The sequence below is a fragment of the Brachyistius frenatus genome, unplaced genomic scaffold (genome assembly GCF_029030835.1).
Source record: "Brachyistius frenatus isolate BFR_SWC_R1_liver_20210118 unplaced genomic scaffold, ASM2903083v1 Contig_104, whole genome shotgun sequence".
Taxonomy (NCBI): Eukaryota; Metazoa; Chordata; class Actinopteri; family Embiotocidae; genus Brachyistius; species Brachyistius frenatus.
Window position 1 is genome coordinate 1,376,075 of NW_027210703.1, and position 25,829 is coordinate 1,401,903.

A 25,829-nucleotide genomic window follows, 5' to 3' on the forward strand; every position below is an offset into this window, starting at 1 on the left:
GCTATGAGCCACAAACATGTTTTGATGAAGCTCGGACTTTGATAGATGCCTGATCTTTAAATAAAAAAAACAGGAAGCTGACTCACCTGATCATCATCCAACCGACTAAAAAACACCCGGCTCTAATATCACCTTTGAATGAGCTGTTTATTTGAGAGGTTCGCATACTTTTTGACAGTCACAGATCAGTAATATTGGATTATTTTCCCTCAGCAAATAAATGACCAAATGTTATAGTTTTGTCTCATTTGCCGAAAATCTGACGATGTTTTATGCAGAAAATCTTAGTGACACCAAATCAGGCGGCTGTTTTCGTCTCTTCACCGCTGGTGTCCTGAGATATTCTCTGAAGACGGTCTGTTTGTATCTAAGACTTTCTCATCTTATCTCAAACTACATTCTTTCAAACATATTATTATTGTCTCCGTTTGATTTCATGTTCAAAGCGCTGCCATCTTTTTTTTTTTTTTTTTTTAACTCGGCCCTCGTTCAAATTGAGACTCAAACTTGGACTGCGATTGGTCCTAAAGGAGCACAACGTTGGCAGAAGCAGATAAGAGCCGGAGCCAGACCAAAAAAAGACCAACAGTCTGTTAGCATTCCTCACGTTTCTCGATACCCCCCCCCCAACCCCCCCCAACCCCCCCACAAAAACGTTCATCCGAAGTCTCCGAAAAACTATATAAACAGTGTCAGTGCTTTTATTTTCTAACGTGAAATAAAATTTAACAAGCTGCAGGGTGTGTTGAGTAAATTTTGTAAAGTTTGAGCCGCTGAAACATTTAGAAACCTAAAAAAAAGGAAAGAGGCACCCAGCGGAGGTGACATGTCACAGAGCTCAAAGAAACACAACGGTATCACAAATATGCACAATAAACAACGGAGAGTATGCTAACACAGATAATGGACACAATAACACATGAAACTGAAGAGCAGCCCAATAGAAATGATAGAAATGTGGAATATAAACAGAAACGAGGCTCAGATACGCTTCTGAAAAACGAGAGACGTTACGATTTTTTTGTTCACTTGTAAAATTAATTTTGAACGCGTCAAATAACATAACAATAATTTGTTAAAAAAAAAAAATGAACACAGGGATTCATAAACTGCAGTATGGTCATCACTGGTGGTACACGGGGCTCCCCCTGGTGGTACGTAAGAGTCTGGCTGAAAGGTCTCACAATTGCACTCCAATTGGCCCCAAGTCCAAAAAAAAAAGAGATTTTAGATATACACATCAATGATGTAAAAATGTGTTGGTAAATATTTTAAAAATCTAAATCGCCAGTAATAAGACACTTGAGGTGACGTGACTTCGTGTCCGACCGAGCGGTAATCAACCGTGACGTCACCCATCAGTGACCCAGAAATGACCATATTTGGGCGAGCCGAGGGAAGAACGAGCGGTGAATCTGATTGGAAACCCGAGGACGCTATACTCCGCCCACCTGTAGTGTAAACCTGACTGCACCACAGGCATGTCAATCAAACAGACACGCCCCCGAAAAATTCCACTTTTTGAGGCCTAATATCTAATTGATGACGGGATTATTTTCAGATAGACTGCCAGAAAACTAGTGAGAAGGAGCGACTTTAGCGAATGACACCATGATGACTCGTGGAAAAATTTTTTTACTTTGTATTTCATTCGAGAAATTAAATGGGAGTCTATGGAGCCAGAGCCTTTTTGAAGCCAACACCTAGTGGCCCTTGGTGGTATTGCAGTTTAAGGCACTTCGGCATCTGACTAATTTTTCAGCCCCGGAAACTACGTCCGCTTTTACATACTGGTTTTGTGTCCGACATACCATAACGTTAACGTTAGCTATCTTCACGAAAAACCTGCTTGTCCGATCTCCCGAATTAGAAAAGTAGAAAGTGTCTCCATCGACTCTTACCTGCTGTGTTCGGTGTTATCTTTGGCCCATTTAACAGGAAGTAGGTCGTCAGTTCTTCCTGTTTGACGGCGTCATGTGGATGACGAAACTGGCTTCACTTTTCGGCATAGATGGATGACAAGCTGTCAATTTCGGGACAAAAGCTCCCGAGTGGGAACCGGCATCAGCTCAACACGGCGTATTGACACGGAGAACTTTCTCTTCCTAAACAAAACACCAGGCGTCAAACACAACAACCGGTCGCAGTTACGATCCGCCGGGCAAAGACGCACACGCCCTCCGGCACTTTCGCTCATTCATGCCATGGGAAGTCGGGTGCCGTTCGTTATGAGCTGTTGTTTTGCTTTTGTCAGCTTTTACGGGCGAATGAGGAGACGTGGGCTTCCTGTTCCTCGTGGCTCGGACCACCCAGCCTCCACAGTGCGCAACAGAGACATGACACGTTGTCGTAGCCTACAATTTACATGACTGAAGTAAAGGGACATTTCTTCTTCGTCTCAGGTGCTCATTGGATTCTGTTAACTTTTAGATGCTTTTCATGCATATATTTAGTCGAGTGTGTTTCTGTGATTGAACCGCCGTTGTTAGGTTTTTACAGACCGCTGGTTTGAAAAACACAAAAATTATGTCAGGTTCATTGGGCCTTGGAAATAGTGGTTTGAAAAAAACATTCTTAACGCTTAACAGTTTTATGCAAATTTTAACTGCATATTTACCTGAGGAAAACCTGCAGTTGGTCAAAACTTTGCCAATAAAAGTAAAGGGAGCGCTGACTCATCATTACCATGAACATACAGAGAGTTGTTGGTTTGTTGTCATCATTTGACCAAAAAGCAACAATAATCCTACCATGCATGACCAGACCATCACCGGCAGACAAGAGTTTTCATCTACGTAGTTAGAAAGTTAAATATGTAGCAGGACAAAACCGATATTTTTGCCAGTAGTTGGTAGAGACCAAACCAGAGTTAAAAGTGGAGTTAACAACCAAGAGGTCGACACAGATACGACTGTTGCTCTGTTTGCCAACACGTCCACCATAACAACTTTAATAGCTAATTAAATAGTGCCAATTCTGCAACTAAGTTTTTTCAGACGCAAAAGTAAATTCGTGCAGTTTTAATGAAACCAATTACCGACGAAAAGTTTGTGCGCCGATGAGAAAGTCCCGCTAATTTGGTAAACACGAATCCGAGGCAACTACAATATTGGAGCATGTCTCGAACATTGCTTCCAAAATAATATATCAACAAAGCGTTTAAAGGACCGTTAATTCAAAACCCTTTTTGGAGCACTTCTGCTTGCTGCTAATGATTAACTTAAGGTCGGGATTTAACTCTAAAAAAAAGAAGAACTTGAGTGTGTTGTAAGCAATCCTTTGTGTGAAATAACGCCTCTGTTCACTGAGGTCACCGAACAAGCCACGACTTAACCAGCCGTTTTACCTTTGATCTCTCAGGTTATACCTCAGCGTTCGCACCTCCTCTGTGAGCGAAGGCACATCGGCGGGGTGTTAACAGACAGTTTTAGAGAAAAGACTCTCGGAAAGGGCCGCTGGAATCCGATGATCCAAAGAGCTTCAAAGAGCATAAACACGTCAGTCGTATCCATTGCCTCACGTCCCGCTTCGGCGTGGTCGACAAGACAACAGTGCCGGTGTTGTTGAGGGTGTAACTGCAGCTACGCCCCCCCCTTCCCCGGGGGAATCCACTGGCTGAGAGACTCAAAGCCACACAAGAGGAGCTAAGCTCTGCTGAAGAGAGGCTGTCATCCTCTGCAGGCTGCACCTGTGGAGACTGGCCTGCCTCTCCAAAGGCCCGGCCGGGAAAGAGAAGGAGAGCTTTGGGAGGATTTGGGTGAGAATGGAAGCCCACTTTGCACCTTTACGCGGCGTCTCAAAATGGGTCGACGATCTCCAAGCATCGGCCCCTGAGGGGGGTGGGGGGGTGACACTGGAAGCCCTGCAGCTCGTACAGCTGTGCAGACAGGAACAGGATGATTTGGAAAGCAAACTAAACGCAAACTTAGACATTCATTTCAGCAGATTAGCACACACATTTATTTGAATAGCCGAGTCAGATTTTCCAGAGTGGTTTTCCAATTGTGGGCATTCATGACTTCTACCACAAGATGAATCGATTAACAGTGTGTACACGTTAAAAGGAAGGGACTGGTACTGTTTTTGAAGTTATTCGATTGTGGTTAGTTGACGTAAAACTAGAAATACCGCCTCACGGTTGTATGTCTCCTATCAAGTTGAAGTTTACACCGATATCCGTCCAGACTCAAATATGACATGTAAAGTCTGAAGGAACCCTTCTGTTCTGCATTGCTTGGTCAATAAAGCTGACTGGTAGTCAACGATGCCTCAAATACATGTTGCAAAGAGGTTCTAACATGGTTTCTTCTTGCACGTCGTCAATCCAGCAGGTGGACACCCAAGATTAGTGTCACCAGTTCAGTATTTAACAGAATGTGAAATATGGTCCCAATGGTTGAATAATGGACAGGAAAGGGTTATTGCAGAGCGCTACGACGTCACGGTAAAGCTGACCTTTGACGTCTTGGATATTAAATTCATCGTTCGCTTTCACAAGAATGGGACAGATGGATGGGACGTTCAGAGTGACCTATGACCACCGAAATCTTCTCAGTTCATCCTCGAGTCCAAGCGAGCGTTTGTGCCAAATCTGAAGAAATTCCCTCAAGGTGTTACTGAGATATTTTCAAGAACGGGATAGACGGACAGCCCAAAATATCATGTTTTCAGCTACAACTGTTGCCGCAACAGAGGCATAAAAAAACTTCCATGGCAAAAGAAAATTAGGAATGCCGGCTAATGCGTGGATGGAAATACCTTATTGGCTGGTTCTGACCAATCATATCGGGTCAAATTGTTCGACTATTACGCGAATTGCTACTTCGATTAACGACAAAATAGGTAAAACTAATTATCGTATAACAGGAGGTGACCAGCCAATACAGCAGGTACAAAGTCGTAACAATTTAAGACAAAATGTTTGGAAAACTGAAACATCTCAGTTTTGTATTTCACTTACACAGAACCGTTTTTTTTGTTTTTTTTTTAACCACAGAAAATACGACAGCAACATTACACTGTGGGTAACTGTGTGTTAGTTTTACTGTTATATGTTCACCTATTATATATATATATATATATATATATATATATATATCTATATATATACATATATATATATATATATATATCTATATATCTATATATACATATATATAGATATATAGAGATATATATATCTATATATATATATATATAAAGATATATATATATATAGATATATATAAAAAGAACCCAGAGAGGCAGATATATATGGCTCTCAACCTCCTCCATTTTCCCAGCTCCTTTCCTCCACCTTTCACAGTCTGGTACCGCAGATGTGTTTACACACACTTAAGCCTCACTGTATTTATTACCAGCACAATTCCCAGGTACTTACAGAGTCAAACGACCATTTTAAAAAACATACAAACACACATCCTGACAAATAGGCTCACACACACACACACACACACACACACACACACACACACACACACACACACACACACACACACACACACACACACACACACACACACACACACACACACTCGTGAATATCCCGATAACCACATTTTAAACACACACATTTCTCTCTAAGTATGCCCCTCCGAAGTACTTAGCGCATTAGAGAAACAAAACAGATCTACCTCTCAGCACACACTTTAATCCTCTGGATTCCAGCTCTGGGATGGTGTGAGAGCGTCGGAGGCGGACCTCGGCGTCCCGGGCCGGGCCCGCGCTGACAGACAGCGCTCTCTGCAGAAGAAGAAGGTCACCGGTTCGTGCGACCCGACTCTGGACGAACCGCGAGCAGACACGAGGGCCGTGCCGCTAATCCGGCCATCGCCCTTGGATGCGCTGTCGTCTCCGCGACAGAAAGCACGCATCGGCAGAAACGTGTGTTTTGAGGGGGAACCGTTGTGACGAACGACGGAAGGTCACACTCTTATGCGCAATGCTTACTTCAATACAAAATGAGTAAATAAGCCACTGAGCACACAATTATCTTTTCGAAGCAGCACGTTTCTCCGTGTACTGGGTGAACATTCAAAGTTGAAGGCTTTTCAGTGATGAAGATCTTAAATATGACCAAAATAGTAATCTAGTTTTTAATAGGTTTCAGCTAAATTACTGAGAGGTTTGCTAAGACGCTGCCCTTTCCTGTCGGCAAGTTAAAATTAGGATTTGATTATTGTATTTTCAGTTTTTGGTAGTTGTGAAGTTATTCCACTCAAGTTGATGATTCTTTTTTTTATTTTTTTTTTCTACAAAATGACGCAGAACACTTTCTGGGTGTTGATTGCACTCTTAATCAAATCTCACAAACAGGTGATCTTGATCAATCTGAAATGATTTGCGACGAGAGTTTTACATGATGCGGCTTCGAACATTTGCACAAACAAACTTCACAGAAAAAAGTGAAGAGAGTTGTTGGACAAACATGCATTCACGTTGGTTCACGCATGATGTCCATTGTATATTAGAGGTGCGCTGTAATCAACACAGTTAAACCTGCAATTATAGCATACTAAAAATCCAACAACAATTTCTTTCCTCTTAAAGAAACATCCATGCGCGCCAGCTTGGGTTAGAGTTTCCTGACGCATTACTGCCACCTTTAGACCACCTTTGGAATTACGCAAAGCAATTTACAGTAACGTGTATTGCGTGTTCTCGTGCGAGTGCGCATCTTATATAAAGAATTTACAGACCGGCTGTAGCACCACTAGTGGTAGAAAAACCCCAACGGTGTAAGTCGCCGCTGGCTCACGACGCCTTTTAGCGAGTTTCGTACGAGCTGAAAGCCAAAACGTGGACGTGCAGTTGATAGAAAATAGCTGCGTTACCAGTGAAACACCCAACACTCTGTTACACCACATAAAAAAAAAAAGATGTTTGCTGCAAGAAGTGGATGCGGACAGTTTGAGAAATGGAGGCGTTTATAATCTGCGGCGAAACAAATGGAGGGCCGAACGAGTGCTAGCAAAGTAAGCGATCGATCACGGAGCGGAGGAGTCGGGGGCGGGCGGGCGGGAGGGGGGTGTCAGAGGGTGGAGGTGGGGGTGGGGGTCTGAGGATTGGGTGGGTGCAGATAAAGTCGAGCTCTGGAGGATTAACTTGTCTTGAGTGTGTTTCAGAGCCGGCGTGGTTGAGGGACAGGCACTCTGCTCCGGGGGGCTCTGGAAGTTCTCAGCAACGTCCAGGCGCCCTGTCTGCAGCCTCCCATTCACACACACACACACACACGCTGAGAAACATAAAAAAATAACATCACGAACTGAAAAACACTAAAATACCGACATGCACACACTTTCTGTTCCTCGGCATCGCTGACCTAAGTTTTAAAGCCAGCATCTGTTGCGCTCGTGGTTCGAGACGCAGGCTTCGGGGGGAGGAGGGGGGGGGGGGGGGCTTTACCACCGTTCAGATTCACCGGCGTGAAGTCGACCTGCTTTTCAAACTTTTCAAACTTTTCAAAACGCGCTCGCCTCTGCACTATTCATGTTACTGGAGAAAATATCCACCGGAGAAACAAAGATGTAATTGGAACTTCCCGATTTTACTTCAGCGACCAATCGAAGGCGTCGCTACTTCGCCGAGATCACGGACGGGACCAGAAAAACGCCGTCGGCATCGTCTCCGCTCCCCGTTTCCAACGTTCAGTGAAAAAAAACCCGAACTTTCTCAGCTGTACAAAACTTTTTGAGAGGAAGTTTACAAACTCCTCATTTCTAGGCGGTCAACTACTATTGAAAAATGAGCAATACTTTTACTTAAGTGACATTTTCCAACGCGTTCTCGTTCCCGGGACGTCAAACGCTGACGTCTTATCGAAGCCGTTAGCGTCTTATATCCGCGCTCAAAGGCTCACGGCACCTTGTGCTTCTCGTGGATGTAAACCAACGTGGAGAGTTACGCAAATAAACTACTGGGTCAGGGGTACGAAAAGATCGTCGTTTGGGCTACTTCTAAATATTCTAGGTGGACTTTTACTTTATCATTGATTGTGACGCCGCTCATTTTTTTTGGTGAAAGTCCATCTAATTCCCCCGACCTCCGACCTCCGTGGACTTCAAGCAACAGCTGTGACAAAACTGCAGTTGAAGCATTAAAAACTTGAAGCTACACACGAAGGAAAAGTTCATCAATACTGTGATTCTCATCGTAACTCAGTAAAGCGCGCTCAACATGATCTTCCGAGGACACGAGGCTGATTTTTAGTTCCAGTGTTCTCATCGCTCTCAAACGCTCCCAAAAAAAAGCAAAACAAAAAAAACCTCGGCGGTAATTCCTGAGTAATGACGGTCCGTTTCCCGGATTTTTCCAGATATCTCGTGGCTGTTTTACATCAGACTTTTGCAGCCTTTTTAATCAACCGGGCGACACGAGTCAAGCCGGCCCGTTTCACACCGTGACGCTCTCGGCTCTGGCTGCTTCTCAGGTGTCGGCTGAGGAAGGGTGACGGGAGCCGGTGTGAAAGCGCTGATAGGAGCGCGCTTTTCCAGAAGGTTCCCACCCGGATCGTCTCCGGAGCCGCCGACACCAGCGGACCGGCCGTTCAGCCACGACAGTCACATTACTCCCGCTGATATTATTAGTAATTTATATGTTTGATGTCTGATTTTAAATGTATGCGTCATGCTGGTGTCCAGTGGTGAAGTTGAAATGATGAGGAAATTATTACTACTTTTTGGGCTGAATAAACCAGTTAAAAATCGCACTGAATTAATGCTTAAATTGTTTTTATTTATTTTTTTTAATGTCGAACAACTATTAAATTATTGAGTCTTTTGTATATTTAAAGACTAAATAATTAATAGATTTATTGCTAAAATGATATATTATTTAATAACAAAGCTCAATATGAACTGTTGTCTGGCCAGTGGTGGAGGAATACAGATTTTATTTATTATCAAGTAAAGTATGAATAAAATACTCCATTACAAGTAAAAGTCCTGCATTAAAAATGTTACTTAAGTAAAAATCAAATCAGGAAAATGTACTCGAAGTATTCAAAGTTAAAATACTCAATGCAGAAAAAAAACTTGCCTAAAACAAAAGGTTTTTACTGTTTGACTGTCGATTAGTGTTTATTATTTTCGTAATTCATCTTGCTGCTTACAAATTACCCCGTTACCTCCAAGCGTTACATACTACATATACTGTGAGCTTTTTACACCTTTGTTCGAGAAGTCTCTCTCTATAACTTTAAACCGAATCCTGCGACTAAAATAGGACATGTCCCCATAACTCTGTAAACAGACGTATGTCCCCACACACAGTGAGTTTTTACATGCATGCGTAAAACTACACAGATGAACACGCGAAGACACAAAGTCACCTGCAGCCTGGATTTCGTCTCGTTGTCACCTGAACATCTGTTTTCTGTTAGTGGACTCGGGGTGTGTGTGTGTGTGTGTGTGTGTGTGTGTGTGTGTACGTGTACTTGTATGACTATCTTTGTGAGGACCAGATTGAGTTCTAGCCTGGGAAGTGAGGACATTTTGGATTTAATGCAAAGGGCTGAAATGCATCATCAACGGGTGTCCTCACAAGGATAGAAGTATAACCGTGTCCTACATGCATCTGTTTTTTGTTACACACGCATGTTGTGTGTGTGTGTGTGTGTGTGTGTGTGTGTGTGTGTGTGTGTGTGTGTGTGTGTGTGTGTGTGTGTGTGTGTGTGTGTGTGTGTGTGTTCTCCAGACATCATTATTACTGTCATGTTGACAGTCGGACACACACGTAGTGCTGAGAGGACGGGTGTCTGAAGAGCCTCAGGGTGCGTCAGCGATCGATGTCAGCTAATTGAACATTACCCCGATTAGACTCTCGGTCTCTGCTGTGTAACCATAGTGATGGTTAGCATTCATTTGTAAAAAAATAAATAAATAATAATAATACAAAAAAAAAAAATCTCTTTAAACAGTCACGTTGTGCGGAGATGACTTTCTTCTGAGGACAAATCCTCATAACGTAAATATTAAAATTAAAATATTCGGTTCGGCAAATACATTAGTGGTTAGTTACAGTTATGGTTAAATCTCCGGGAAATTAATTTGTTTTTCTATTCTTCAAATAAAGCAATGTGGTTGTAGGCACATTTAAAGCGTTTGTTAAAGTAAGTGTCACCATGTTTCTCACTGGAAATATCCATAATTAAATATGATGTATCGTTCCTATCTGCGCTTCAAGGAAATAAGAAAAACTAAATTCTGATACATAATACTTGTGATTTTTCAGGCTTTCTTCTCAGAAATATTTGTTAATATTGGTTAACTTTTCAGTTGCCACACGCACACAATGACCATTCGTTGCCTTAAAGTTTTTCAATTTCTTTTTTGGGACCCAAATGCATGACTCAGGACACGGTTCAAGTTCAAAAGTAAAACACAAGGAGGCAGAAGATCAACGGGGATGCGGCAGAAGGCTTGAGGTACAAAAAGGGGCTAAGCTAAAGACGCAAACTCAAAAGACACAGAAGAAGATCAAAAACGGGAAAAACTCGCGAGAATTCACCGGGAACGAAGAGCACGATTGGACGACAGCGAACTGGCGACGGACGGCGTGTCTGTGACTTCCTCGCCGATCATCCTTCGGCGTTGCCAGTTCATTCAGCGCAATTTTTTTCCGGTCAACGAGAGTTTAAAAAAATCATCGGTGTCACCAGCCGTCCAATCACAGGGAAGAAGGGGCGGGACAACCGCAGACACCGTTCGCTGATTGGTCCGCCCTTCAGAGCGGCCGTGCAAACGCTGACAAGGGCCGAGCTGCCAGACCGTAACCACAGCGAAGAAAACTGAAGCTGCGAGCGACATTTCGGTGCCGCCGGGCTACTAATTCTCTCCTGTAACCGACACATCTTCTTTTAAATGTCCTCAAACAATGAGATCCTTACACATTCATTAAAGTGTTATTTCTTGGGTTTGCCAGTTGAGCCTATACTCCTTCCTACAACCTAGATTTCTCTATTACGGGAAGTATTCCCTGCAGCCTTTTTTATGCACTATTTATTGTCTCTGCGCTCCATAAAAAGCAAATACAATTTCTGGAGAAAGGCCCGTCTGCTTCCTCTATTAAAAAAAACCCCCAAAACCCCATCTCCAGCAGCATCTTGAGTCAGCTTTTTCCTCCACAGATGCCGATTGCTCTATCAGGTCTGCGATTTGTCATTTTTTTTTCCCCTTTCGGTCCGCTTGGCCGGCGGACAGCGGCCTTTGTGCCGTCCTGGTGTTGAGCCCTGGTGAAAAGGCAACAGAGACGAGGCAATGAGCTAAGTGATGTTTAGCTCTTTGCCTGCCTCGGGGCGACACGCACACACACACAAAAAGAAACTACAACACACAGTACACACACACACACACACACACACACACACACACACACACACACACACACACACACACACACACACACACACACACACACACACACACACAGAGAAGAAAAAAGACTTAAACACTCGCAAACAAAGTCACATCGGTGCAGTCACCAGCCATCGTTTGCAGGCTCTCAACCTTTAAACAATCAGCACACACACACACACACACACACACACACACACACACACACACACACACACACACACACACACACACACACACACACACACACACACATCCTCCGTCAGCCTGGAGTTGACAGGCCGCTCTTTTGTCCATCATTCACCCCGCAGACGAGAGCACAAACAAGAAGAGGGAGAGAGAGAGAGAGATAAAAGCCCTCCCCCCTGCCCGCCGTAATCCAATTACAGGCCTGCAAATTTGATTGGCGCCCCGGGAGTGTGCCTTCAGCTGTCCGTCATTAGCGACTAGAGAACAGGGGGGCTCGCTGAGGGTGCTGTTAGGGGTGGAGGGAGGTGTGTGTGTGTGTGTGTGTGTGTGTGTGTGTGTGTGTGTGTGTGTGTGTGTGTGTGTGTGTGTGTGTGTGTGTGTGTGTGTGTGTGTGTGAGAGACAGAGCAGGACTTACACTTTATCTCTGTTGGCTCAAAGACGTCTCCTCTGTCTTCATGTGCCAACGTCCGATGTCTACTTCCCATTAGAGGCCATTAGAAAAAAATGAAGCCTGCTGAAAAATGCCTTTATTAAACATTTGTCAGATTATCAAAATGTGCCCGCCGACTCCTTTGCCAGAAGACGAGATGCGTGATCGCAGTGGGAGTAAAAAAAGACAAAACAACAACAATAAAAAGAAAAAAGGCAATAAAGGAAGTTAAAAAAACAAACAAAAAAAAACTGGACATTTTCTGTTGTGTGTCGGATTAATCTTAAACGTCCTGCAGATCCAGTCGGCTCGGCAACGCAGACGATTCGGAGGAAATGTAAAAGATCTAGATGCCGATTGTGCCGAGGGGACAAAGTGATGCGGAGCCCGGCCTGCTGTAATCAGTCAAAAAGCTCCTGTTGGACTCCATCATCTCACAGCCGCATACATTTTTATTTGGATACAAGATATTTTAATGTGTATTAATGTGTGCAAAATCACTTATTTGAACAATTTGAAAAAATTTTATACTGAAAAAAAAAATGATATGCTGGAGAAAAGTTTCAAATTTGTTTAACATTTCAACTCAGTTTAATTTTTTTTTTAAATTTTTTTTTATACTTTATCGTTTTTTTCCTTCAGTTTTTTTCAATTTGACAAAAACATTTGGCCCCGTTTTGGCTCCATAAAGGATCTGATCACCATCTGGACCCCGAGGGGCCCCAGACGACGGGTTTGAACTGTAATTCGATTAATTGCAAATTAGCCCGAAATTTGCACCACTTAAGTACAACGTCGACTATTTCAGGCCTTCCAGCCTCTAACTTGTCATGAAGACGGACTCTCTGTCGAATTTTCTTTTAGTTGTATTCTGCGCATCGATTGAAAAAGTCTGTTTCCACTCCTTGATGCTCACCAGCCCAAATATTCTGAATCATTAATAAAACTTAAGTTGAAGGCGGAAAGCGTTTAGATTCAATTGTAATAAACCATTTTAAATTCAAATCTAGTTATAGTTCAGGAATCACCAGTACACTTTACAAAATGCAAATAATAACCATATTTAGAAAAATGTAAGATACAAAAACATGTAAAAATATCACATCATGATAAAATGTGCATTAAAGGTGGTTTAATTTTTTTTTTTTTTAGCCTTTCCTGATTGTAATATTGATCAAAATCATGGGTTTTAAACTGAATTTACCAGGCTTCAGTCAGGAGCTGATTCAAAGAGGAGGTGTGTGTGTGTGTGTGTGTGTGTGTGTGTGTGTGTGTGTGTGTGTGTGTGTGTGTGTGTGTGTGTGTGTGTGTGTGTGTGTGTGTTTTTGGGGGAGGGGGGGTTCTGCTGCTGATAATTAAAGGCTCTGCCTCTCGTTCTAATCCTGGAAAAATTCTCTGAACCACAAGCAGGCTCAGATACCAACACCGCAACAACGATCACACACGAGTCCAACAAACAAGTGCTGGTTAGTTCGAGGGAAACTGGGAAATAATAAAACTGCAACATCAAATCAGGATCGAGCATCAAATTCTTTCTTCAGCGTCCCGAAAAAAAAAGTTTCATCCCGACACCGGGCGACACTTTTTGCATCTAAATGGTGATTTCTGGAGGACTCCCTAAAGTTTACACACATTAACATAAAATGAAAGACAGTATGAATATTACACTTTGTCACACACGGTGCAGTCTACAGTGTGTGTGTGGTGACATGCAGCAAAAAAAAAAAAAAAATCCCACGTCTGAGGACGTCCTGTCTGACGGCTGCTATGATTCGGCCCCGATGGACAGCTGTTATCCAGCTGTTATTATACCCTGATTGGTGAACGGTGAAAATAAGAAGAAGAATTTTGGATTCAGGAGTTGTTTGTTGGAGGGGTTTCGGTTTCCCCTCTGATGTCGGATGCCAGCGAGACGCCGGCCGTATCGGCGCGGTGCCTCGTGTCTGCTTGAAGGAAGATCAGCGAGGAAGTCACAGACATGCCCCCGGGGGCTTATCTTTTATTGGCTGGCTCCTCTGAGGCTTATCTTTTATTGGCTGGGCTCCTCCGTCAAGCTTATCTTTATTGGCTGCGCTCCTTCTGAGGACAGCCTGTGAGCTCTGTGCAGGGCTGGAGGGTGGAGGAGGTGGAGGAGGTGGAGGGTGAAGGGGGGGGGGGTGGGGGGGGTGGAGGGGGCACTGCCAGGATGACTGGGACTGAAAACAGATAGCTGTATCACCAGTGTGGGAAAAACACACAACCCCACTGTTTCCACCTTCAGGAAGAGACAGACGGACGGAGTCGGCACTCGCCTCTCGTCACTTCCTCTTCCCCCTTCTTCTTCTTCTTCTTCTTCTTCTTCCGACAAATGTTTCGACCTCACGACACGTTACTCATCGATCTGAATGTTTTTTTTTTTCAAATACGCTAACGGCAGTCTGTTATTGTATTTTTTTTTGCAGGTGCAGCAACGTCTGCATTTCAAACATGTAAAAAAAATAATAATAATAATAATTTCCAACTTTTTTGTGCTACGAATAATAATTACCACGTGATAAACTGCTGGTTTGAGTTTGTGATGTCATGTCATGGCTTTATACCAAAGTATCGTCCAAAAGTTTGTGGACTATGTGCGTTAAAGGAGCGCTTGATTAACATCGACGCCTGTGTTTCACGCAGTTTTTGACCATTGATATCTCAACTTTTGATTTAATGTTGCGTCAAACTCTGGAAATCGTCAACAGAGACCCTTTAAACGCTTCAGAAAATCTACGTCAATGAAGCCACGAGCCGGGCGAAAGCGTTTTAGTGGAAAAGAAGGCGCGTCGGGTTCAGGAGCAACCAGGTGGGGTTTTGATTGCACCTCGTAATTTCAGCAAATTTTTTTTAAACTGTGCAAATGGTTCGGTGGGAGGAAAAGCGCCTTCTTTCTGAAGCTGATCTGAAAAAGGAAAATTCGTCATTATTGGTCACTATTTTCGTGTGATTAATCCACTTGTTGAACCACCGACAGATTTAAACAGTTCCATCCACACTGAGTCCAAGAAACATAAAAAATAAATACTTTACCACAATCTGAAGTATACAATCGCTGGATGAAACCGCTGCTGTAAGATAAATTAAAAATAAAACTGCTTTTGGGAATGTAGTTATAGAGTATTGGGTTTGGCATGTAATATGTTAAGATATGGGTTTTATTTGGAAAGTAAAGTGACATTTGTTTTTAAATATTACTTCTTTTAATTACTATTATTTTATTTCTTCACATTTCCTCTTGACCCCTCTAGTTTTTCTGGTTTCCGGGACACGTGACACTGATGTGCTGCTTTCAATCAGCCGCCTCCATCTTGCTCATCACATGTGGCAAACACCGCATATGTGTGTGTGTGTGTGTGTGTGTGTGTGTGTGTGTGTGTGTGTGTGTGTGTGTGTGTGTGTGTGTGTGTGTGTGTGTGTGTGTGTGTGTGCGTGTGCGTGAAATGACAGAATAAGACGCTCTTCTCAACACTTGTTTCCTGGAGTCTGGCCTATCAGCGAGATAAACAGCAGATCTCCTTCAGCAGGTCTGTTACAGGAACTTGCTGTTCACAGGCGTTACACACTTTTATCATCCAGAGGGAAGCTGATAACCCTAACCTCTGGAGACCCCGACCGAGTGTGAACAACAATTAGCATTTTCCTGACTGAAATGACTGATCGTGATTGGGATTCATTAAACACTGTAAAATGACATAATGGGTTTTTAAATAGGTGATTATTTACAGTTTCGACTTGGGAGTTTTTTTTGTCATCCGATGGATAAAATGAATCCCTTGTTTTGTGGTTCTGGTCTCGAAGAGTGACTCAAAACACACACACACATTTTAGAAACGGGCATTGCAAACTTTTTTTTTTTTGTCAGTTTTGCTTATTAAATTAGTTCAACAATTAATCGATTATCAAAATAACAAATTTTTCTCTCAAATGATGATCAGCTGCCGACTTCCCCTCAGAGGTACTGCTCGGTTTCTGGATGTTCGGGGTCCCTCGGGGGTCCGAGGACACATTTTTGGGCCCCTCAGGAGGGCCGTGGTAGAATCTGCGTCTCGTATCCTCTCTGTCTGTCCCTGTCAGCTCTCGTTGAGGGGAGCTGACATCCCTCTGTCTGTCCCACCCCCTCTCCCCCTCATAACCCCCAGACCCTCTTATCAGCCCCTCACCCCCCCCAACAAACACCCATGTCCTCCATGTCTCCAAAACTCCAGATAAGTGTGTGTGTGTGTGTGTGTGTGTGTGTGTGTGTGTGTGTGTGTGTGTGTGTGTGTGTGTGTGTGTGTGTGTGTGTGTGTGTGTGTGTGTGTGTGTGTGCGTGCGTGCGTGCGTGTGTGTGTGTGCGTGGCGCCCTCGTCTGCGTCCGTGCCTCGAATGACATCACCGGACCCAAAAAGAGGGAAGTGCGTCTGGGTCTGGAGGTTGCCGTGACAACAGCATCATCCATCCCGAGGGATGGGGAAAAGTGGAGGCTTATCACTCTGAGAAGCTTTTAAAAAACAGGAAAATTAAAAATTAAAAAAATAGAGAGAGAGAGAGACGAGTCTTTGAGAAGCAGAGCCTGATGGATAAATAAGTTAACGGGGAGCCATCTCCGCCTCATAAGACCAGTTCCTGTATTTCCTCATTATTAACTGAAGATCGCGTGAGTGTGCGCTTTTGTGCACTTGTGAGGTCCAGTTAGATTTTTTTTTTTTAAAGAACAAAGGACAAAAACATTTTGAAGATGTTAGAAACAAACCCTATTGACTGTTTGATGTATTTACTACCTACCAATTTATCACATTTGATGAATCTAATGTAAGAATTTCTATCTGTTTATTTATTTTTAAGGTATTTTTGATTTACATGAAGGCAAATCTGAGTTGACGTTGCGACATTGTTTTAGTTTGGAGGTTTTTGAGATTTTCTTTCTTTCACCAACTTGTTTTTATATAGTCATATTATTACATACGCTATTAACATTGTGTTTTCTATAACTTTGTGAACTTTGAACATCACCTATGTGAAGACTTCAAATATAATCTTTTTTTGTATTATTATTCTTTGCATCTCCCTGTAGTATTCATCTTTGTATATTTTTGGTGTTTTCAAATTTGTGCAAAATAAAATAAATAAATCCCTTCAGAGGTACACATGTTGCTAAATCCCAAACGCACACTGACATATTGAGCTCATCTCCTGTAACATGCATCTTCTTTTCACTTCCTAAATGTAATCTGAGTACTTTTCCTTCCCTTTCATACCCCCAGAATAATCCCTCTTTCTCCATGTCGCCTCGTGCATCTTATCCAGCCCGCTAATGAAATCAGGACCGACAGCGCGCCATGACGATCTGCAGCTCTGTCGCCTCATTGGCTAAAAACAGGAAGTCATGAACGCAGTTATGGCAGCAGACGTTTTTTTATTTAATGGGACGACTTGAATTGACGTTAAGAGCTCTGATTTGAAGGTCATTGGACAGCAGACACTGACGAGGGAAAAATCGTCACTCTGACGAGGTCATAAATGCACCTTGACTTATGTGGACACACACACTGAGTTTCACACACACACGCACACACACACACACACACACACACACACACACACACACACACACACACACACACACACACACACACACACACACACACACACACACACACACACACACACACACACACACACACACACACATCGTCCAGACGTCCCTCCTTATCACTCAGCTCCTTGGCTGCATCTTAACACACTAACCATGTACAAATATGGAAAGAGCAAAGCACTGTCAACACCGTCCCAGTATGGACCACAGTCTCTCTATATGCACACACACACACACACACACACACACACACACACACACACACACACACACACACACACACACACACACACACACACACACACACACACACACACACACACACACACACACACACACAGCCATAGATTCAGACACATACAGACGCACTTCCTTCATCCAACACACACAAAAAAAAAAAAAAAAATCGACACGCACACTTTTTTCTTTCCTATAAAATGTTCAGACACTTTCACTCTCCGAGTCGTAAACACGCAGCGGCCGAGACCTGTCCGCCCCCCTCCACCCCTCCACCCTCCACCCCCCCACCCCTCCACCCGCGCCCCACCTCCCTGGGAAAGGGTGAGAGGACAGCAGGCCGTCGCTGTTAGCGTTACATACCACTCAGAGCGCCGCTCAGATAAGACAAGCAGAGGAGCCGAGTCCTTCAAACGACCACAGCCAGACCCGGACCGAGCTGCTGGTGCTGCTGACCAGACAGTTCAAAAAAAAAAAAAAAAAGTTTTGGCAAACTTACTCGCGCAGTCTGTCGCCATCACTGTCAGACCTTTCGTAAAAAAAATAAAAAATGTGGCCCCTTCGATGTTCACCGCGTAATCTCCGCAGAGATGCTGCTGGTGCCGCAGATATTACCAACATTATACTTACAGTGCAAACAGAAGGCCGACGAGAGTCAAATTTCATTTTTCTAATCAGTGTAATTTTGTAACGTGACATTTGGATGCAGGATGTTAATCAGACACAAATTAAAACCTTGAATTTCATCTCTCCTTATAGAAAAACTTCCTCTTTATTGCATCATTTAGCTCTGAGCTGCAGCATCAAGCACCAAACAGCCCGAGTCAGATGTGACGAAGTGCAAATTAAGTTGTTGTTTTTTTTTAGAGAAAAATCCTGAATCCATTCAAACACGGAGAGCGATTCAAAGTGCTTTAAAAGTGATAAAAAAAAAACAACCAACAACAATAAAATCAATTAACTTTGCAAAGTATACATTTCTGTCACTTGAGAGGGAATTTCAACAATTGTTTTATTTTGAAAGTTGCAGCACTTCATTAAAGACAAACATTATTTTCAGGTCTTCTGCCTGCAGGGAGCTGACTTAAAAAAAGAAGAAGTTTGGGGGTTGTGGAGCAGCATGAGGACCAGAGGTGCTGCTGATAAAAATAAAGACGAAGTGCGTGCTCGCTAATTTAAGACGTTCTCTAATTGTGGCTCACTAATGGGCTCCGAGATAGTTTATCTATAAACTGACAGGACACACTAAACTGCTCACGGTTAGCTGGAGCTGCTAACTGGGTCCGTGTGCACGCAGAGGGGGGTTTATAGAGATGTTTCTTTTCAAAGTTAGCTGGAAAAAAAAATGACTCTGCGGTCGAAACAACGAGCTGAAAGATGCTAAAACGCTCCGACACACCCTGGAAGTCATGCGATCCCATTGTGAATCCACCACGGGGCTGATGCGGTGAAGACGGATAGTCAAATATCGCTGCCTTTCTGGTGATCCAGCGGTCTCCATGCTCTGAGTTTTTTTTATCAGAGTCCGGGGTGGAGGGAGGAAGGGTCAAAGGTCACAGAGAAACAGAAGTCTCCCCTGGCCACATCTATCTATCTATCTATCTATCTATCTATCTATCTATCTATCTATCTATCTATCTATCTATCTATCTATCTATCTATCTATCTATCTATCTATCTATCTATCTATCTATCATCACTCCATCCTTCTTCATCCCTTTATTTTTTTTTTTTTTCTTCTGAGACTAACTGACAGCAAGTAAAGCAATGAAAGAATTTCAGGGCGGCAAATTGTTTACGTTTGAAAGGTGCGATTTACTAATTCGAAGGAATGATTTTGTCAAAAACAGTCGCCGCCGCGTGCCGGACTGTTTCGGAAGCGAAGGCTGAGAAATCAATCGCGCCCGTTTTTAAAAGCTGATAAAACACAATTGTTATGTTGTGATTGATTTTCATTTCTCGGCTCGCGGAGACGTCGTTGAAATTATCGGCTGACAAAATAGACACCGTTTTTATTTGTGTCGGGAGTTGGTGGCGCTGCGGGGACGTGTGACGGCGTGTATGTGTTGTCAGATGGAGTTACAGTGTGTGTGTGTGTGTGTGTGTGTGTGTGTGTGTGTGTGTGTGTGTGTGTGTGTGTGTGTGTGTGTGTGTGTGTGTGTGTGTGTGTGTGTGTGTATGTTCAGCCTTGCATAGATTTTAGCAGTAGCGAGCGCCGCGAGGTTCTTAGCAGTTAGTGTGTTTCTCCAGAGGCCGGGAGACAAAGTGTGTGTACATGAATGTGTGTGTGTGTGTGTGTGTGTGTGTGTGTGTGTGTGTGTGTGTGTGTGTGTGTGTGTGTGTGTGTGTGTGTGTGTGTGTGTGTGTGTGTGCATCGATACACTTCTTTAAGTATGGAAATGTTTTAAATTGTCCCAATGCTCACTCGTGGAAGTAAAGGAGGGAAGTGAAAGCCACCATTGAAAATCATCACTTCATGTCATATTAACTGGCTGAATCTAACCGCCTGTCGTATTTCTCTTCACCTGTTTTGGTATCTGTTGCACTTTTGTATTTTTAAAGCAACTATTAGTAAAATAACAGGTATAACCAGGTATTTCTGAGCGTTACACAGAATTATTTGTCTCCGAAAAACAAACAAAGAGAAGTTATTTGGCCAAAGCATAGCACGACTACGTGTCGGACCCTGACAAATCGCGGCTCACGTAAAATATAAAATGAACATCTGACGGTTCAATTTAAACCGTGGACATTATTTGCACGTCATATCCCACTCGCAGTTCCTTCATTTTCCGTCTGCCTCGATAATAAAATGCCATAAAAGTCCCCAAAATGATCATTGGTAAGTAAATAATCGGAAAGCATCGGGCAACAAACATCTACATACAGTATAGGAGGAAGGTTTTTTTTGTGTGTGTGTCCAAACTGCAGGAACTGAGGACTATCATTTCGGTATCAGAAAACATTTATCTACATTTAGAAAAACAACAAAAAAACACTCGACTTCAATGTCATTGCACTTAGCCACTCCCACTGGTCACTGATTGGCTCAGCATTCAGAGGGGCGGAGCAAACCTTGATACCAAAAACAGGAGTCTCCAGACTGTAATCACAACAAAAGCTGAGCGCAGTCGGAGCTAAACCATCTCCTTTTTAGGGCTCCTTTGGTCTTTTGGTTCCAGATTTTTTTGGGGGGGCTTCTGCTGCTGCTGCTGAATGAACTTGTGACCAATCAGACGCCTCCCTGATGGAGCTGTTTGAGAATCTGAACATCCAACAGGCCAATCAGTTGGGGGAAGTTTGCGAGCCACAAACAGCGTTGACGTGAAGGAGTAAAGTATTTAACAATGAAAGAAGGTATTTGTCTTGTTCCAGCTTCACATTGTTTGTGATTGCAGCTATTTCTCTGGGTGTTTAAAAAAAAAAAAAAAAAAAAAAAAAAGTATGTTATTTTCTATTATTTTGTTCCCCTCATTTATATCAATAAACTTGGACTAAATATCATCCTTTCTGTAGCAGTACATCCCTCCACGTTAACCATAAAGTGCCATCGACACTTCTCTAAAAAAGGAGCATCAACCAAAAAAAAAAAAAAAAACTGAACATGAACATGAACATACCTTCGTAAAGGAAGGATTTACTGCAGTACTCTGGCATTAGCTTGGTCGTACCTAATAAACTGGAAACTGGAGTTGACACAGAAGAGAAGATTCGAGCGTTCCCTCCCGGGACCGCAGCAGTTCTTAACAGCTGCTCGGTGTTTATGTGACACCTTTTCAGGAGTGCTAATGCTGGAGAGGCATTTAACAGCCAAACGGGGGCCGGTGATCCCTGCGCTCCTCCTCGCTGCCTGCCAGGAAACAGTAATGGATGGCTGGACAGTGACTGAGAGGGAGAGGTTGGTAAAGGGGTGGGAGGGGGGGGGGGGGAAGAGAGGAGGAAGGAGGGGGGGGGGGAGTCAGAGCTGAAGAAGAGGGCTGAGGTAAGGGAGTGTTTCTTATCCCGATCCCATGGCGGCTCCCCTGCTGCGCTGGATGAAAGCTCCCCGACCAGCCGTCGTCGCGGTAACTAATTTGCTGAGATTTTCTGCTCGACTGGAGGCACGAGGAAGAGGCCAACCCCCCCCCCACACACATCCCTCTTCATCCCGCCCCCTCCACACACACACACACACACCACTCACCCCCCCCTCAACAACCAAAGTCTTCGAACCACTGCTCTCCTTCATCATCTGATCTTAATCGTGATCATAAATACGCCTTCAGCGGCGATTACAAAAGATTTGATGGGTTACGCATCTTTACCGCGGTAGAAACAGTTCATGAAGTTTAACGTATCGATGTCATATTCGATTTTGCTTCGAGATCCTTCATGAAGCCTCCCGGTGATGAAGATGACGTAGACGCGGAGATTTTCCATACGTTTTCACAGACTGTTTATTTTGCTACATTTTCCTTGTAAATTTTGCATCCCTGTCGTTTCCTCGCTCCATTTTAAAAAAAGGGTTATTAGATGCCGAGCGGCAGAGAAAAACGACAAAGAAATGTGGACATCTGGCTTGTTTGGCAGAAATCAGTGCAAAAAAAAAAAAAAGGGGCGTTAACTGAAAGAAAAAGAAAAAGTCGCCTCCCTCTCCTCCACCTCCGTCCACAATTACTCTCCCCAACAGGTAACTCCTCTTCTATGGGACGTGTGCGTTGGACACACACAAAGAAAAAAGCCTAATATCTAATTTCAGATGGGATTATTTTCAACTGAAAACTAGTAAGGAGTTACTTTCGTGAGTGACACCAAAATGACAACAACAAAAAAAAATCTCTGTCTGTGGAGCCAGAGCATTTTTCGGAGCAAACCCCCTAGTGGCACTCGGAGGTATTGCACATTAGAGCATCCGCCTCCTTTTTCTGACCCAGCAGCTACGTCCACTTATTTATTTTTTTCAAATTCTGCGAAGCGTTGTTTCGGGTGTACTTCAAGTTGTTCTTTATTCTCTTCCCAGTTTATTTCAACAAAGCCAGCTACAACCACCATCGTCTGGTTTTTTTTCAGCCATATGACACTGTTACTCTTAAAAAGCCAGAACCGACGTGGCGGATCGAACCGTCCTTACCGTCCTGGCTTGTCGAGAATTTACATGCGGCGACTCATAAAACCTACTTCCTCTTCCTCCCTCTTCTCTCCCCCGTTAAGTCTCGGCCACGTCACCTTGATAATATTCCATAATCGCCGCTGTGGCACCCTTAAGGGTTCAAACGGGTCATTGGCAAGAAGCCATAATCCTCTTGTTGAACTCTGACCCGCGACGGACATTTTAATGGGGTCAAATACTGGAAGCGGATCACATCACATCCTGACCAGCGCCGCAAGCTCTGACGTATCGGCCGGCGGACGCGGGAGGGGAAGCGAAGGGGGGGGGGTGTGGGGGGGGGGCCTTTTACAGCCTTTCACACTTTGGGATTTCAACCAACTGTGCACCTGGAGCGGATAGACGCCGGGATTAAAAGCGGGAGGATCGATAATATCGATGGGGTGGGGGGGGGACACGGCGGAGGGGGTGAGCGCTCTTACGTGTAGCCATACTGTATGAAATCTCCCCCCTACCCCACCCCACCCCACCCCACCCACCCACCCCGAGAGAGGCGAGACCTGCATGTGTGTGCGGATTATTAGCAAATCTATGGGAACTGTGTGAAAAAAAAAAAAAAGCAATGTTGTGCTTGTAAGTGCACAAGTCTGTACGTGTCCTCGTGCAACGCGCCTTTGTGTGTGTGCGACTGTGTGTGCATTACGGTGTCACTAAGCACAGATAATTCCAGGCAATAACAACACTTGACCAACAATAGACCTTTTCTTGAGGCCGTTTGGCTCGCCTCCAGTTTCCTCCGGCGTTTTAGCCGCGATGCTAATCCCACTTCTAGCAGCGGTTCAGACAGTCCAGCAGCCGAGGCGACGTGAGACTGCGAGATTATGGTTTTATGGATCGCCTTTTTTTTTTTTTTTTTTTCCGTCCCACCTTTTAGTCCGTTAGAGAACAAGTTTTACTCGATCTAGTTTGGTTCCTGACTGCAATATTATAATTATTATTACAAGTTTGAGCTTTTTCATTTCTTGTCGACTATTCACACCGACGGCGCCAGGAAACGTCCCCTTTATTTGGCTCCTCGTTGAGATTTTTACACCAGTATCAGGGACTAGTAGAATTTATATATAAAAAAAAAAAAGGGAAAACATGATAATACAAAATAAATGTATGTAAATACAATCACAGCTGCAACAAAGCAAAACAAATATTTAGCATTATGTTCAACTGTGGGGAACTTTGACACGAGTTTGCGTCGTGAAGTTGCGACGTGTTTGCTGAGATTTACGGAAATGGGCAGAATGTATATTTTCTGTCGGACATTAAGCGAATTGTCATTTAGCTTTCGCTGCAGAGTGTTTTTTCTCCATTTCATTCTGCATGTTTCCTGCAGAATTATTAGCCTCTGTGGCTTATCAACGCAGACCCATGTTGTCATTACCCAGCAATGTTCTCATGACTTCACCACTGGAGCACCGAGCGCACCACGCAAACGACTTCCCACGTCGTGACCGCGAGCTCACGAATCCCATTTGTTTCAATCGGTCCCATTAGCAACAAAGCTAACCGGCTTTCGAACCGACACGCGGCGAGGTTGGCCGTGACTCACTCGTGAGTGAACCTCGCTGGGCGCAGTTTATTTCACCTCCTCTGTCTAAACAGATGGGGGTCGCCAAACATAGCAGCTGAGGTCATTTTCTCAAATTTAGCCTGCGAGAAAAGGAGTCAGTAGTTTAGACGTCTTCTGAAAAAGCAGTGACAACAGTTGAATGAAAGGTCGTTGTGGTCTTTGAGTGAATGAAGGTTAAAGTCACTTTCTACTGACGGGGGCTCTTTGCACATATACGATGTCTTCGCCTCCCCCCGGCCGAGCCGCGTGTTCGCACCCTGCAATCCCTCTGCTCTCCAGATCCAGCCTGCTGCCCCTCGCTTGCACCGACACTCAACCACACACACGTATGATCTCCAAACATACACAAATTACACACCAAACTTAGGGTATTGGAAGGAACATGTGTGACCGGTATGTCATCTTACACCCTCCGCATTTAAAAAAAAAAAAATGTTTGAAATCACTTGAAGTGCACACAACTTCCCATGTCGTAACCGCCAGCTCACGACTTCCATTTTTGCTTGCGTCGAGGCGTAAATAAAATAAATAAAATAACCACACAGCTCCTCTTTAGACTTTCCAAATGTTACTTGACCAAAATAATCAAAATCTGATCAAATAAAAGAGTCATTTTGAAAGGTTTTATAGCTGCAAATTTGTGTAATGATTATGTGCTTCTTTTTTTTTTTTTTTGCACCGTTGTAAGAGGCGATTTTTAAAAAAGTGCTTTTATTTTATTCACATTTATGAATTTGATTTAAAGGTTCCGATTCAACCTCATGTTCAAAGGATCTGTAAATTCAGCCAAAAAGGAGCGTGAAAAGTTGCACAATAACCTTGACTTTTACTTTGACTTCTTCCGCGTGACCGTTCCTGTGAAAGCGGATCTGCTTTCTCTTGCTCTTCTTGCCAAAGTGAAAATCTGTGGAGCTGAAGTGTGGACTTCTGAAGTTGGGGTCAAACGAATAGAAGGACACAGAGGTGAAGTCCACAGGCTAACATGCAGGGACGACTCCCCCCACCCCCCTCCACCCTCCCCCCTCGCTCTGGCCATATTTAGAGATGTGACTCTTGGCACATCTCAGAAAACAGCCTCCCCCCGGGGGGGAGGGGGAAGGGGGGCTCGAGAGGGTCGATCCGGTCTGCAGAGTCACAACACAATTACAGCTCCCCCTTCTTAAAGAGATGTACAAAAAAACGGTTGAAGCTGGGGTGGAGGAGGTGGGGGGAGGTGGTGGTGATGGGGGTGGGGGTGTGTGTGTGTGGGGGGGGCGTGTATCCCTAAAATCCCTTTTAGCACCACGCCCCTGCTGCTAAAATCTCATGGTTGTCCGTG

General features: G+C 43.8%; 1 protein-coding gene across 1 annotated transcript in view; it reads right to left on the reverse strand.

The window, feature by feature from the left end:
• Positions 1–7,042: 7,042 nt before the first annotated feature.
• Positions 7,043–25,829, reverse strand: part of herpud2 (HERPUD family member 2) — a 61,633-nt gene continuing 42,846 nt past the window's right edge. The window contains exon 10 of the mRNA XM_069711967.1: positions 7,043–7,055. The gene's annotated coding sequence lies outside the window, so the exon portion shown is untranslated. The remainder of the gene's footprint in view (positions 7,056–25,829) is intronic.